Below are 17464 nucleotides of genomic sequence, written 5' to 3' on the forward strand. Positions count from 1 at the left end.
AAGATTCGAGCAGTTTTAGCATAAAGTTCATGCTCGTTAAAAAATAAACGCAAAATTCGAGCAGTTTTACCGTGGAATTTATGCTCGTTAAAAAATAGAAAAGCGTGAGCAAGAGTTTCCACCAGAGTTCAAGCTCATTAAAAAATGAACCTATCCCGGTAAATAACCATTGTGATCGTAAATTTATTAGCCATAAAAAGCCTTGGTCGTGTTTGCACTTGCCGCCTCCATTCCATTTGGCCGATCGTTCACCCCATATGATTGTTTACCCATTTTGAGGAACAGCTGCGAAGAGTGATTTCACTTAGCCATCCTTGTGACACTGCCGTGATTGGAAAATTCCAACCTGTACCTGGAATCTGCTGCTATCCCTGTTTATCACTCGTTCCTCAAAAGACGAGTCTTCTTTGAGCTCTTTTCAATTGACTCGTAAAATATGAAAAGTTTGCCGAGTTTTGGCCTTCCAGCTCGTTAAAAGGACCGGAAGAGCTATCCCTCCTCTAGATTTTAATATTTTTGGACCTGAGGGATTATTGCACAAAAAGGTCGAGCGCTTGTTTTATTCGGCTCGTTAAAGTTATCGAAAATTCATCCCTTCTGTATTGTTTTATACTTTTTCGGACTTAAGGGATTAGATGACGAAAAAGGAATTTTGGAGTTAACTTTCTGTACCTTTTCAGACTCTCTAAAAATGAAAAGGACCGAGTTGTCTTTGTCGCTAGACTCGTTAAAATGATTAAATAGCAACAAACTTGTCTTTAGACGAGAACGAGTTTCCCTATCGCTAGGCTCGTTAAAACATAGCGATGGGCTTGCCCGAAGGGCAGGTTATAGAACAAGCATATGTTATCCTCCTCAAGCTTGACAAAAATAAAGAGGTACTGGTCAGAAATGACTGGGGAAAAATTGGGAGAACCTCAAAGCTTTAATGGTAGCAAGTCACTCTTGAACATGACACTTTGTCCTCCGTATCACATCAGGTTGGGTTGTTTCATTCACCGGTCTCATCACCATGGTCTTCGCCAAACCATCCGTATTTGGGGTAATGCTACCGATCCATCACATCAGTGTCGTTATATGTTCAAGAGATGTGTTCAGAAAGAGTCAACCGTGTCCCATCCACTGCCATACATTATCCTTCATCCACCCATGATCGCCACCCTGAATCATATCTCACAGATTGTTTTCACCTCCACTAAAATCATTAGCTCCGTTCCGTGTCACTGATGTGGGATTCATTAAGGCCCTCCTTTGACGGATCGCTTCTTGTCGACTTCAGCTCATTATCCAGGAAGTTGATCTAGGGACAAACCCCCCAGTACTTTGAAACTTGCATGCCTCAATGGCAAGTTTCTCACTTCCGACGACAGGTATACATCAATGACCTTCGACCAGAAGATTTTGCGTGGTGTTCGATGCCAAGTCCTTTATTCACACCACGTGAATTGTACTGCAGTACCTTGAGGGTCATTTTCATTATTGGTGATTCCTCTCGCGCTTGTTAACGGTTTAAATTATTGACCGGTAATCAAGCGATGTCTTTCCATGTTCGACTTCAGCGCAATTCTCACATGGATCGACTTGTACTTAGAGTGAAGATCGAACGAGTTTGAAGACCCCGGATCTAGTTTCATCCATCCGGGCTGTGATATATATTCAGGAAATATAAAAACATTTGATATGTACATTATTGCAGTAGATGATCATCCTACTCAAAGGATGATAATTTCAGCAGAGAATTATCAGTCTATCATCAGACGGTCGTCTGTTATATGTACCAAAATGAATTTATAAAGTTGAGCATGGGAATGCCCGCCTCAGCTAGATCATGAAAGCAGAATGAAAAATAATGTATTGTATTGTATTTTATTACAGGGCACCTCTCAGTGATTGAATGAACTTCGGATCCTCCTGATAAAGCATTTCACCCGATAAACGACCTCATACTTTAGGGGGCAACTGTTATAGACATTTTTGTGCCTAACAGCATGAAGCATGAAATGTCAATAATCTGAGGGATCCAAAGTCCCTAAACATGTTGTTCTTACCCCTATAGGAACAAGGTCAGCAAACCACAGCACTGAAAATAAGTTCTCCACCTGAAAACACTCAAAAACAAGCTATTTCTTGATCATGTCAGCTGCTCCACTGAGCATCTGCGCTGAATGTCAACTGCTCCACTCTGTACCTGCGCTGAATGTCAAAAGCAATGAAGGCTACCTGCGCTGGGCGAGATTGGCCAAGTGGCACAGTCATTCTACAAGGTGTCAAATGCCCAGGAAGCTTCCAAAATGACACTTGGATCAGGGAATTCGCCTTGTGATGAGTAAGAGGATCTAGATCTCCAAGTGGAAGCAAGAGACTCCAAGTGGACTCAAGAACTGAAGAATAACTGAAGTGGGAGAGGACACTAGTCAGCTTCATGTCAGTCTCAAGCTGACTCATCCTTTCTCCAAAACTCCTATATATAGAGCTCTCTCATGAGGTCTAAGGAGGCTGGAATTTTGTGCAAGTAAGGAATTGTTGTTGGTTTGAGTATAGAACTATTGGGTGATTTGCTTGAAGGAGGTGAAGAGGAGATTTCTTTCTGCTGGGAGGTGTTGCTGGATTGGGCCTATTATGGTTGTAACACTCTCAGAACTTTACTTCTTCCATTAATAAAGTATTTGAGGTTCTTCTATATGCATGTGTCTCAATGGTGAATTGATGCTTGTATATTTGATTTATTCTAATCCCTGAATTGATTATGGATGTATGCTTCTTGTAGTTTCCTTTTCTTATGCTTTTACAGGATCTTTGTGTAGCTGGGCCGGTGAAAGAGCAAGAAGCTAGGAGCAAGCAGCAAAGAGGGAAGATTGGATCAACCATTAGCGGAAGATAACGGTTAGTGGATCCCCTTTCTCTTCTCTCTCTCATCTCATAAAGAAGTAATCTTGAATATCTTTGCATTCAGTTGTTGCTGAGGTACTATCACCCTTAGAGTGGGATAGGGTCATTCCGTATTGGATACTTTTCCCAACAACAGTAGGCTGTTGAGGTTATGCTTTCTTCTCTTGCATTTTAGCTATCAACACTGGGCATTCTTCTATGGTATGGTCAAACTGGCTACAGTATTGGCATGACGGGCATGTCTAATTCTAACACTCTCACACGTAGTGCCCTAGTTGTCCACGGTTGTAATAGATAACCTAACCCCAGCTTCTACAAGACCCTCCTCATCCTCGACCTTGTCCTCGTCCCTGATAACCTCCACGCATTCCTCCAGCGCCTTGTTCTAGAGGTCGAGTTTCTGCCTGCATCTGGTATGTAGGTGTTTATTCCATCATCATCCCATAGTTGCGACAGTGGCACTCATCATGGCCCACCAAATTGCAGAAGTTGCAGAACAACTGCTGGGATGTCTGGATGAACTTTTGAAGTAAGAAACAATTATTTGTCGCATGTTGTCCAGCAACCTAACAAATAGCGCACCATAGTGCAACCCCCATGCTCGGCCCTTCTGGATCTTATGGCTTTAGGGAAATTAGTCCCCCTCATGTAATATAATTTGAGTATACAGGACAGTGGTCTTTATCGCACCCCTAGTTCTTGCACTTCAGACACCAGATTTCTACGTGCACTTCTGGTTTAGTCTCCTTGTCTTTATTCAAGCTCTGGAATTCTAAGCAGAGGCTTTGTATCTGAGAGTGGACCTATTGTACCCCCAAGGTCGCATCCTGAATAGGCATTGCATGCAACCTCATCGCGATTTCCAAGGCTTTTGCCTGCATTCCTATCTTCTGTTGTGATAGACAAATTCTTAGGTGGGGCAGAAGCAAAGCTATAAACCACTCGCGATGCTGACCATCTGTGAGTTGCATGTTAGCTTCTCGAATCTGACACTTCAACCTTTGATCTAATTCCCAAGGCATCTCATCGACCCTCATCATGATTTCCTTAAATCCAACTACTGACTGCGAGTCAGACTTAGGCTTACTAAACTCCTTGTTTAAAGTAGCCTTAGTCTCTGCTAGCAATGCAAGAGGATTATCAAAACAATACTTAATATACCAAGTCAGCGTGCGAACCCATAAAGTGGTAACCAATTGTGCCTTCTTTATATTATCATCAGTAATTTTTTGTTTTGTCCAAACAACATTCGAAACAAACCAGAACTACTATGTATCTTCACTCCCGATGACCTTAAAAATCAGTAGCTTCATAGTGTTCACCATGTTGAATGGAGGTGGTGGAGGTGGAGTGGATGGATGATGTGTTCACAAAAAACCCTATTTTATCAACTGGACAACACTTTGCAATGAAGCTTGTACCGCTCCTTCGTCGTCACTCGACAAAGGTTCGATAAATGGACTATATTATGGACCTGATCTCTCTCAATCTCTAAAGGGTCTTCCACTTCACGTAGCTCTGAACATCAAGGCAATGGCATAACCCATTTTTCACACATTTTAATCCAGGTATTCAAAGATCTTAAATACTTACTTCGCGGTCCATCGAAAAATTGTCGCTCCGCTTCGTTGTAGCTTACTGACGTATCAACTACAAATTCTGTAAAAAATCCTCCCAAAATTTGATTGAGCCAATGATGAACAACCCACACAATTTGGTTGTCAGAAGATTCTAATCATTGCACTAGTTCTGGAGTCCACACTATAGGATTATTGAGGTTCCACCTTCCTTGAATGTCTATTAATTTAGCTAACCAATTGTATAGTTCAATGGGAAAAGTGCAGAAGAAGATCTCGTGTATCTATGTATACAGATACTTGCTCAAGCACTCTTCCTTTGATAGGCGTGGATTCCTGTTTTCCTGTGTCGTGAACTTGTGAATCTTCCGATCCAACCACTTTTCAATTTCTTTCTTGGTCGGATTCCAATGATGCGACATCACACATCTCTTTCAAGTAGATCCTGGTCCTAGGAATGGAACCATTTTTTGTTTTAGGGGGGTCTTGATCCAAGTTCAGAGTTAGTTGTGCCAACCAAAAAATCCCTACACTACTAGCCATTTCGGCAACAACCTGAGTAGCGCAGGTTGTGGTTTCACCTGAAGCAGTATGGGTGTTGTAGGGAAAAGTATCCGACTCGGATGACCCTATCCCACTCTAAGGGTGACAGTTCCTTAGCAACAACTGTAAAACAAACTACTTAAGGTTTACTTCTTTATGAAAGCAAAAGAGAATGGAGAAAGCACTAACCGTTGCCTTGCGCTTAATGTCGAATCCAAACTCTTCTCTTTGACCGCTTGCTCCTAGCTCTTTGTCCTTATGCTCGCCCAGCTACGATGAGATCCTGCAAGATAACAAAGAAGGAAACTACAAGAGGCATGCAATCATAACTGGTTCATGGATTAGTGTAAACCAAACATGCAATCATCACAATATATAATTGAAACAAGAGCACATAGAAGAACCTCAATAGCTTTTATTAATGAAGAAATAAAGGTTCTGAGAGTATTACAACCATTGAAGGCTCCAACCCAGCAACACCTCCCAGCAGAAAGAATTGCTCTTCTTCACCTCTCTCAAACAATCACCCAATAACTCAATAGTGAAACCAACAGCATATCATTACTTTGCACAAAATTCCAGCCTCCTGAGCTCATAGGAGAGAGCTCAATATATAGATGAATTGAGAAAGGATGAGTTAGCTTGCAACTGATGTGTAGCTGCCTTATGTCCTCTCTCTCTTCAGTTAATCTTTAGTTGATCTTCAGTTCTTGAGTCCACTTGGAGAACTTTGCTTCCACTTGGAGAAACAGAGCCTCTGACTCATCACAAGGCGAAATACCTGATCCAGTGTCATTTTTGGAAGATTCCAAAGCAATGACTCACTGTGCCACTTGTCCCTTCTCGCTCAGCGCAGGTGGCCTTTGTCCCACTTGCTTTGCAACGCAGGTACACCATGGAGCAACTGAGTTTCAGCGCAGAAACCTAGTGGAGCACCTGCTTTGATTTCAGGATTGCTTGTTTTTGAGTGTTTTCAGGTGGAGAACTGATCTGAGAGATGTTGGTTTGCTGACCTTGTTCCTCTAGGGGTAAGAACATCATGTTTAGGGAACTTTGGATCCCTTGGATTATTGACAATTCATGCTTGTTGCTGTAAGGCACAAAATTGTCTATAACAGATGCCCCCTAAAGTATGAGGTCGTTTATCGGGTGAAATGCTTTATTGAGAGGATCCGAAGTTCATTCAATCTGCTGAGAAGTGTCCTGTAATAAGATACAATACAATACATTATTTTTCATACATTTTTCATGATCTAGCTGAGGCGGGCATTCCCATGCTCAGCTTTATAAATACATTTTGGTACATAGAACAGACGATCGTCTGATTGTAGACTGATAATTCTCTGCTGAAATTATCATCCTTTGAGAAGGATGATCATCTGCTGTAATGGTGTACATATCAAATGTCTTTATGTCCTGAATATATATCGCAGCCCGGATGGATGAAACTAGATCCGGGGTCTTCAATCTCTTCCGATCTTCACTCGATGTACAAGTCGATCCATGTGAGAATTTCTTGAAGTCGAACATGGAAAGACATCGCTTGATTACCGGTCAATGATGTAAACCGTTAACAAGCGCGAGAGGAGTCACCGATAAGGATGATGACCCTCAAGGTACGGCAGTACAATCCACATGGTGGGAATAAAAGACTTGGCGTCGACCACCATGCAAAATCTCCTGGTCGAAGGTCATTGATGTATACCTGTCGCCGGAAGTGAGAAACTTGCCATTGAGGCATGCAAGCTTCAAAGTACTGAGGGGGGGTGTTCCTAGATCAACTCCTTGGATAATGAGCTGATGTCGACAAGGAGCGATCCGTCAAAGGAGGGCCTTAATGAATCCCACATCAGTGACACGGAACGGAGCTAGTGATTGTGATGAGGTGAAAACAAACTGTGATGTATGATTCAGGGTGGCGGTCATGAAGTGGATGAAGGATAATGTATGGCAGTGGGTGGAACACGGTTGACTCTTTACAGAACCACATCTCTTGAACATATAACGACACTGATGTGATGGATTGGTAGCATTACCCCAATTGTGGATGGTGTGGCGAAGACCATGGTTATGAGACCGGTGAATGAAACAACCCAACCCGATGTAATACGGAGGACAAAGTGTCATGTTCAAGAGCGACTTGCTACCATTAATGCTGCGAGGTTCTCCCAATTTTTCCCCAGTCATTGCTGACCAGTACCTCTTTATTTTTGTCAAGCTTGAGGAGGATAACATATGCTTGTTCTATAACCTGCCCTTCGGGCAAGCCCATCGCTATGTTTTAACGAGCCTAGCGATAGGGAAACTCGTTCTCGTCTAAAGACAAGTTTGTCGCTATTTAATCATTTTAACGAGTCTGACGACAAAGAAAACTCGGTCCTTTTCATTTTTAGAGAGTCTGAAAAGGTACGAAAAGTTAACTCCAAAATTCCTTTTTCGTCTTCTAATCCCTTAAGTCCGAAAAAGTATAAAACAATACAGAAGGGATGAATTTTCGATTTCTTTAATGAGCCGAACAAAACAAGCGCTCGATCTTTTTGTGTAATAATCCCTCAGGTCCAAAAAGATTAAAATCTAGAGGAGGGATAGCTCTTCTTGTCCTTTAACGAGCTGGAAGGCCAAAACTCGGCAAACTTTTCATATTTTACGAGTCAGTGAAAAGAGCTCAAAGAAGACTCGTCTTTTGAGGAACGAGTGATGAACAGGGATAGCAGCAGATTCCAGGTACAGGTTGGAATTATCCAATCACGGCAGTGTCACAAGGATGGCTAAGTGAAATCACTCTTCGCAGCTGTTCCTCAAAATGGGTAAACAAACATATGGAGGTGAACGATTGGCCAAATGAACGGATGGAGGTGATGGCATATAAACACGACCAAGGGCTTTTAATATGGCTTTCAAAGGTTACATTTCTCGAGGTTGTTTACCGGTTCATTTTTTCTGGATGAGCTTGAACTGTAGGGAAAGATTGCTCACAACTTGTGTTTATTTTTTAACGAGCATGAACTCTGTACAAAACTGCTCGATTCTTGCGTTTATTTTTTAACGAGCATGAACATTGCTAAAACTGCTCGATGATATGTTTGCATGCCCCCAGCATAATAACGCAAATCGAGGTGCGTGCCCCCCAAGCTTCATTGCATTCAACTTTGTTGGTTGGAATGAAGGTTTACCATTGAGATCTGGAAAGGGGATCGTTTCATTTTTTAATGAGGTTGACATAGTAAAAGAACTATCCTCATTGCCCACTGTATTTACAGTACTCGATAGAAAATCGAAAACTGAAGGATGATAAAGGGTATTTTGAGTATCTTCCCCACAACCCGGGAGAAGGGAACGATGGTGGGAATCATTCCATGGTGCCCCGTCAATTACCATTGATTGGACTATTCCTTTGTCGGTTCCATGCACTCGCGACCAAGGACTTAAAGGGGTGCCATATTCTCTAGACCTATCTATCCAAACGCTTAATGAGCGTTGATTTGGGGTTGCCCCCCAGGCCAAGAAAATTGATTGCTACAATACTTCCATTGGGCTTGGGGACAAAACCTTTGCATGATCCATGCTGATATCGTTTTCTGACATCTTTTGTGCGGAAGATATCATATTGCAGGTTCCTACTGTCGCCACTTCTCCCACAATGAACATTGGCGGAAGGGTGAAAGTTCCCATTAATGTAGGATCTTTTAGTAGGCCTACTCTGATATTTTGAAACGAATGGTCGCTTCCATGGATCAGAGGAACGCTTCCTGTAACTTGTGAACCATTAGGGAGGAAATTTTGTTGGTCAATGATCGTAATCCCTCCTTGAAAGGGGAATGCGATTTTCCTAAAATAGGTCGACACAACAGCTTCCATGGCATAAATCCATGGTCTTCCCAGTAGGATGTTATAGTCAAGATTGCCATCGATGACTTCAACATCTATTTCTACTGTTTTTCCCCCTAGTTCAACTTTCAAGTTACTAAGGATACCGTAAGGGGTATATGTCCTTCCGTCGAATGCTTTTAATGTTGTCGATGATCGCGACAAGGTTGGAGATCCTAAAGTTTTCCAGCAACTCATCGACATAATACATGTCGATGCCCCCTCATCAATAATTGTTCGATGAACAGTTTTGTTGAGGGCTTTCACTTGGACGAGGAAAGCTAGTTGAGCTGGTAACTGAGGATCATATCCTTTGTGATCAAAGGATACAAGATTGGAATCTTTAGGATCCACCCCACCAATTGCTGATAACAATGCCTGCCTTTGGGATGGGCAATTTTGTAGTACTTCAAGAGTCGACATAGCAGACGGCGATTGCGCCAAATCTTCCACTATATTATAATGTTGTGCCGCTCTGGCACGAGGATTAAATGTCGACTTGTGTACTACTCCCTTTGGCGGTTTTATTGTTAATTCATGTGTGATGGGGGGTACAACTTCTGCCGAAGTTGTTGTCGAACTGCTAGGTTGATCTTTACCTTTATCGTTCGACACCTGTGGATTCCCGTAATCTTTGTTCCTTGTCGAAATCAAAGCATCATTCTGTTGCTTCGATATCGATAACATAAGCACTTGCGACGGTGAAGCATTTCCACTACCAACCAGATTTTTTCCTCGATCGGGAAACGGATCAGTTAACACAGCTGGAGTTTGCGAACTCTTTAAGAATCTTTTTAGATCAGCTTTGTATGGACATTCTCTCGTCCAGTGATCCTCATCACATATCTGACACCCATAAGGTGGTTTCCTATCTCGAGGAGAGCTTGAAGAAGTTTTTCGAGGGGATGACTCTCCTTGTTTCTTCTTCTTCCCTTCGTTTTGATTCTTCTTGCTTCCTGGTTGATTGGTTTCTTTGCCCTTATCTGTCGATACGGCATTTACTTCCGAAGCAAGAACTTCTCCATGCGCATTTTGATTCGAATCCTTACGGGCCTTCTTTTGATTGGTCCTTTTCGGATTCGTGTTTGCCGTGCCAATCACGCCATCACCGGCATGAGAGTCACTGTTTGATTTAGGAGGAGGAGGGATTGAAAACTCTGGTCTAGGGGCGTCTGGTATTTTGTCATAGAGCGTGCCGGACTGAGTATATACTAAGTCCAAATATTGTGCACGAGCAATAACCTGCTCTTCTGTTACGACTCCCCCCTTTGCCACATCTTCGTTATGGCCGGAAGTAACGACTTTATAAACCACTCAGCTAAAAGCTGATCAGGAACGTATGTTTTAACCATTCTTCGTCGACGTCGCCACTCATGTATATGATCTGATATATGAGTTGCGGTTGTCTGTTTGAAGTTAGTCAATATTTTTGTTCCCGTTTCATACCTTATTGGTAATTGAAAGTGGGTCAAGAATGTCGTGGCAAGGGAGCCAAAATTGTCGAACGAAGCTCTAGGCAATTCTATATACCATTTTGCCGCTGGACCTGTCAATGTCCTCTGAAAGAGGCGAAGCCTTATCGAATCGTCATTCAAAGTGTTCGACGAACACCATAGATGAAATGTCATCACATGATTCGACGGGTCTTCACCTGGATTTCCATTGAATTTAGGAATGTCGGATGGAAGTTTGTGCGGAATCACTGGCCACCATGGGGCGTAAGCAATTGGATCATTGGTTAACCGATGTAAATCAGGCAACTCTAAAGTCGCCACGAATGGTAACTGTTGATTCAAGTTAGGTGAAGCGTAACCAGGATACGATGGAATCGCCTGAACAGTTGGTCTTTGCATACCAGCATAATGGAGTTGATGTTGGTATGATTGATACGGTTGATGGACTTGACCACTATAAAGTGGTTGATTTTGACCATTTTGATTATATGGTTGTCCCGTATTCGCAAAGATTTGCTGTTCAGAACCCTGGTACACTTGTTGGAATTGTGGCTGTTGGTATTGCACTATCCACGGTTGCGACACCATGGGTTGTTGCGCTATACTAACCATTGGACCAAGATTTGGGGTAGTTGTACCCGGCTGTACTTGTGTTGCCCCACCAGTAGGCAATTGTGGTTGGGTCGCAGGGTCAAGGGGCTGTTGCATGAGAACCTGAGAAATCTGAGGTTGACACACAACAGGCATTGTTTGAACTTGCGACACGGTCACAATAGCCGGTGTAGTTGGGATGTTTGTCACAGGTACACACTGTTGCATAGAATATACAACTCTTGGTGGCTGGGATAGCATAGGTACCCAACTACTCGTTGCAATTCCACCATAACTTGAATAAGGTTGAGAACTCCCGTATGGGTACCCTCCCGGAGGGGGTAATGAAAAGGCATACTACCCCCCATACGGTAGCAATCCAGAACTCAAGGCAATTGATTGTCCTGGAGGACTGGATGGCCTAATTAGATTCCCAAAAGGGTCAATTTGATGAGTCTCACCATGAGAGTTACCAGACATTACTCCGGAACAAACAGGAACAGACCATACTGTCGAGATAGTCTCTTGGTGGACTCCTTGTAGCGATTGAGAGCTAGTTGGGACAGATGGTATGCCGGCGAACATTGTTGGATTTGCGGCAGGTAATTCTGCCGTCGCCGTGTCATTTGACACAGTCCTAGATGTCGACGGTTGTTCAGACATTTTTAGTCTATCCAATTGATCGCCTAGTGATTCTACAGGAACTTCCACTGGTGATGGACAAACTTCTGTTGTAGTAGGAAATAGAGTGACCCCTACTCCAAATTGAATTGGAGCGGATACTTGCGGTTCCTCTATAATTTCCTCTATCGCAATCAGACCAGGTGGAAGAGGAAGACCGTCAGGTCCGTAAAAGATTTCCGGTGCCGAAGAAGGGGTTGTATCGACCGCGACAGATGTTTGAGGAACAAAACTTTCTGGACCGGTTACAGATGGAACTGGTTCAGTCATACAAGTATTTGCCCCCAGACTAGGATCAGTATTACTGTCCCTTTGTGGCGATCGAACTTCTTCTATAGAGGCAGGGTTTCCGGAAATGTTTGGAGTGACCAGAATCTCAGATGTTGTTGGAACACTTGTTCTAACTTTTAAAGGAGATTTTGAACTGGTTCGACGAGCTCGCTTTGTCCAGATTGTTTTCGATTCCGGAGACAAAGACGGTTGACTCGCAAGCCTCCGAGAACGACGGATATTCAATTGACTTTCTTCCACGATTGCGGATTACTCGATCAACTAAAATATAAAGGGGAAAATTTGTGATTCCGATTTGAATGAATTTTATTAGACGCTTTTAAACATAACTTTGCTTTTTCATGTTTTAAGAGTCGAGAAAAAGCTAAAGATGACTCTAGTCTCCTTCGATGTATTAACGAGCCCGAAGTGACAAATGCTCGGTTGGACTTTTTCAGTTATAGAGTTTGAAAAAGGCCAAAAGAAACTGCTCTGGAGATCTAGGCAGAGGGTGTGCCAAACCTTTCGCGAAACCACAGAATACGTTTTACGGTACGGGTGGTCGATCTTCGTGAATGCTGTGTTCACTGCATCGCGATCAGTAGGGCGGCTGACACGGCTTCCTATGGATAAAGGATAATTGCCTATAGGGGTCTCCCAATATATACGCGACGGTACGTGGGAGCACAAGTCCGTATTAGTGCCACCGACTCTCAGGAGGAATCACCCACCTTCGTAGAGATCGACAGTCACTATGTTTAACGACGCCGGAACACGTCTCTACCTAGACCTCTAGATGTTTGCGTTATGTTTCAAATGCGTTGTTAGGTTCATTCAGTATATTTTAAGTTGATCTTTTTAAAGTTTGCCTTTCAAGGTTCACCACGAGATGTATATGACAAATTCCTAAATGCAGCCTAAGATGAGAAGCAAGCTTTTTCAAATCTTTTTGACTGATGAAAATATTAACTACTGAGGGAGAAGAAAGGCAAATTCTTTTCACACAGTTCATACAGCACAAACTAATGCACTTTCTCCTAAATCATCATGCAAACTTTTTCAAATGCAAAATGCACAATGCATGTATTTTCTTTTCCCTTTCTTAATGTGGATGGATTACAAAAAGAAAGTGGTTATATAACTTCGATTTCGATTTAAAGCGACAGTAAACAAGTTTGTCCAAAATCAAAAGACACCTTAAGATTCACTTGCTTAATCACTGGAAATACATGAAATCAAACCATACTAACGAAAGTAAAATGACTAATCAGCTATGGACAGCAAACAAGCTAACTCTTTAGACCAGCAAAATGCCTAACACAGGTTCAGATCTAAGAGGCCAAAAGCATGACTAATTTACTTTTCGTTATGGGAAATTGTAAATGAGTAAGAAATACAAAGAACAAGTAAAATTTCGTTATATAACAGAGGCAGAATGATGGCAAGTAATATTGGTTTCAAAACAGACACAAGACTGACACTTAGCAGCAAAACTAAGAGAAAAACAGGCAAGAGAAAGGAGGAAACCCCAAATGCACTAGGCAAATTTGGGCCAACGCAGGCTCTGCACAGCCAAACTGGCTCTCAACGCAGGTAGCCCCTTCGGGACCTGCGTTGCAAAGCAGGTAGCCTGTGTACTACCTGCTTTGGAAAACGAGAAATGCGTTTTCACAGTTTCCGGGTCATAATTTTCTCAAAAATGCACGGTTTTTGCTCAAATCAGAAGCAATCAGTCAAGCACACTCAAAGGGATGATTAAGAAGGTGCAAAGCTATCACTAAGAGCTTACAAGGATCCTTGTAGATCAGCTCTTCAAATCATGAATTTGCTCAGAAAATGAGCAAGAGTAGCTGCCTTCTACTTCGCTTTTGATATAGTCAAAAGCTTTTCGATTTGGTACTCTTTTGTTCAGGAAATGAATAGCAAAATACTACAAACACAATCAAATGGATACGATCCCCAGTGGAGTCGCCAGTTTGTTGTAGGGAAAAGTATCCGACTTGGATGACCCTATCCCACTCTAAGGGTGACAGTTCCTTAGCAACAACTGTAAAACAAACTACTTAAGGTTTACTTCTTTATGAAAGCAAAAGAGAATGGAGAAAGCACTAACCGTTGCCTTGCGCTTAATGTCGAATCCAAACTCTTCTCTTTGACCGCTTGCTCCTAGCTCTTTGTCCTTCTGCTCGCCCAGCTACGATGAGATCCTGCAAGATAACAAAGAAGGAAACTACAAGAGGCATGCAATCATAACTGGTTCATGGATTAGTGTAAACCAAACATGCAATCATCACAATATATAATTGAAACAAGAGCACATAGAAGAACCTCAATAGCTTTTATTAATGAAGAAATAAAGGTTCTGAGAGTATTACAACCATTGAAGGCTCCAACCCAGCAACACCTCCCAGCAGAAAGAATTGCTCTTCTTCACCTCTCTCAAACAATCACCCAATAACTCAATAGTGAAACCAACAGCATATCATTACTTTGCACAAAATTCCAGCCTCCTGAGCTCATAGGAGAGAGCTCAATATATAGATGAATTGAGAAAGGATGAGTCAGCTTGCAACTGATGTGTAGCTGCCTTGTGTCCTCTCTCTCTTCAGTTAATCTTTAGTTGATCTTCAGTTCTTGAGTCCACTTGGAGAACTTTGCTTCCACTTGGAGAAACAGAGCCTCTGACTCATCACAAGGCGAAATACCTGATCCAAGTGTCATTTTTGGAAGATTCCAAAGCAATGACTCACTGTGCCACTTGTCCCTTCTCGCTCAGCGCAGGTGGCCTTTGTCCCACTTGCTTTGCAACGCAGGTACACCATGGAGCAACTGAGTTTCAGCGCAGAAACCTAGTGGAGCACCTGCTTTGATTTCAGGATTGCTTGTTTTTGAGTGTTTTTAGGTGGAGAACTGATCTGAGAGCTGTTGGTTTGCTGACCTTGTTCCTCTAGGGGTAAGAACATCATGTTTAGGGAACTTTAGATCCCTTGGATTATTGACAATTCATGCTTGTTGCTGTAAGGCACAAAATTGTCTATAACAATGGGGGGATGCAAGAACCAAGTTTTTGCATCCAGAGATTAGTGTTATTCCTTTCAACGCCTCAGATCTGCCTTCATGCAGATCGATACACCCTTAGGGCTCACTGTTGCAACTCTATCAAAATGGCCTTTAGACCTTCACGAAGGTCTACAATTAGTCTTTGCGGACCTTTAACAGTCAATCTATCTTCTTACGTGCATCAGAAAGTAGTCCCAAATTAGGGTTCACAGATATTTACTTAAGTTATTAGTAAACATCATAAAATTCATTAAAGTCTTCACGAAAATAAATAAACATGCTTTGCGTACATCAGTAACATTTATTCAATAGGATCGCACAAAATTCAATTAATATTCCATAAAATGCATTATTCATAGACAACATATATCATTTAACGGAAACATAGGTAAAACAGATATACACAATAATTCTTCAGTAACTATTTTTATTGATCTTATATTTAGGATTACAGACTCAAAACTACACTGCGCGCTCAGTTGCAGGGGTCTTCGCACTCAACTGCAGACTCTACCTAGGCCTCCATGCACTCAGTTGCAGAGCCTTTCTTCTCCTATCTAACCCACTTCTCTTCGCTAGCACTTCTCTTCTATTGACCCATTTCTTATCAATTCTTCAAAAACCTGCCTTAGACTCTATAAGACACCTATTTATAGCTTTTATCATACAATGCCATCGTTCATGGACCATGGGTGGATCTCAAAACTGACTCATACTTTACATAAAACAAGGGGATAAACCCTTTGACTCCTAGTCCTCTACGCGCTCCGCATCCACAAATCGTGGAGACTTTACATTAATTACAAAATTTTATCAAAACTTGGGTTATCTTAACCCCAAAACTGACCTAAGGGACCCCATTCCAACATGTGGAAAGGAAGGATGAGAAAATTGGGGATACATCTACAAATTTAGCATCTATATATGGTTGTAACTCTCTCCTTTATTTATTAATACATGTTTTCCTATACTTGTATCATGTTGATGCTTATGTATTTCAATGCCATGTTGACTCATTGATTAGAGATATTAGATTACACTATGTGGATATTGTAGTTCCCTTACTTGTTCTAGTCTTTGTTGTAGTTTCCATTTATAGCGTGAGGAGCTACATTTGGAGCTCACAAGAAAGGAGAAGAGGATAACTTACTATAGATTCTAGGTAGGACTATTTTCCAAGTTCTAGTCTCTCTAAGGAAAACATAGATATTTTTGTTCTTTGTTGTTCTAGATCATACCACTAGATCTAGGGAGTTCATTTTTGTCTGCAGAAGTGCATTTTCCATATAACAAATTAATGAATCCACTTGGGATCGATATTTCCCTTAGTGGTTTCTTTTGCCTTAGCAATTTTTTCACCTTTCAAAGTGACCTTAATTGACTTATTCAGAATGTAATTGACCTTAAGAAAACAATTTTTTGAGCTTGGTAGGGTTTCTTGTGTTGTATTTCTACCAAATTAACCCCAACGCACTCTCTATTCTGAGATAGAGTGCCCAAGCATAGTCTCTTCTCTTTGGAAGTGCAATGAAGCACTCTGATGCCCACTCTGCACCTACGATGATCCTGTATAATGCAAAAATTTGCATTTCTTTTCCTCGTTGTTTGTTCTGCTTTGGTCCATAAGGTATTATTGAGTCTCTAAATTTGTTTGTCTCACTATAAATCCATCATAGTGTTTACATTTGATTTTGTTAGCCTTTGATGAGAGTTTATTTGTTTTTTTCATTATTCTTATCAATAAGGTTTTTTGTAAACAACTGACTTGATTTTTTATTACTTAAAGAAATTTTTATTATATTTTCATTTTATGTGATTTACTTTATCAGTGATCTAGTTGCATTTTAGTTTTCATTGAATTTGAAAATTAAAAGGAAAGAAAAGAAAAGAAAAAATTATTATTTGTATTACATGTAGGGTTTTGAATTCGAATTAGAACAATTGCATTGAAAGATCTACTTAGGAAGCTTTGTTTGTTGCATCATTGGTTACTGCATTTTTATTCGTCTCTTCCCTCTCGTAGATATATTTTCATTTAAAATAAAAATAAAAAAAATCTTGTTAACATACTAGTTGTATCATAGGGAATTCAGGTGAACTCATATCATGAGCCTTGAAACTGAAACATAATTGAAGATCAACTTCTAAAATTTACTCAATCAATCTAAGATGCCTTTGGAACATTAATGACACACATAGAGTTCTAGGCTAGAGATGTGTTCCTGCGTTTTTAAACGTAGTATTTGTCATTACTTATTTGCATTACATTGTGGGGGTAGTCGATATTCCATATATGTAAGTACATCAAATCGTTCTCCACATACCTTCAAGTATATCGGCTGGCGCTCGAAAAGTATATCAGAATACTCCCTATTATACAAAGCACATTAGACAACACTACTATGGATTGTGTTTCCATGTACCTCCGTGTATATTTTGGAAGTCCCCAATAGGTTGTTATCCTACCATAGGTAACTGAGTCAGTCGCCTTGTCCATTGTGATACACGAAACACAACATTTTGGGAGATTTC

The sequence above is a fragment of the Pinus tabuliformis genome, chromosome 7 (genome assembly GCF_031772625.1).
Source record: "Pinus tabuliformis cultivar Carrire ecotype Pingquan chromosome 7, CPIR1, whole genome shotgun sequence".
Lineage (NCBI taxonomy): Eukaryota > Viridiplantae > Streptophyta > Pinopsida > Pinales > Pinaceae > Pinus > Pinus tabuliformis.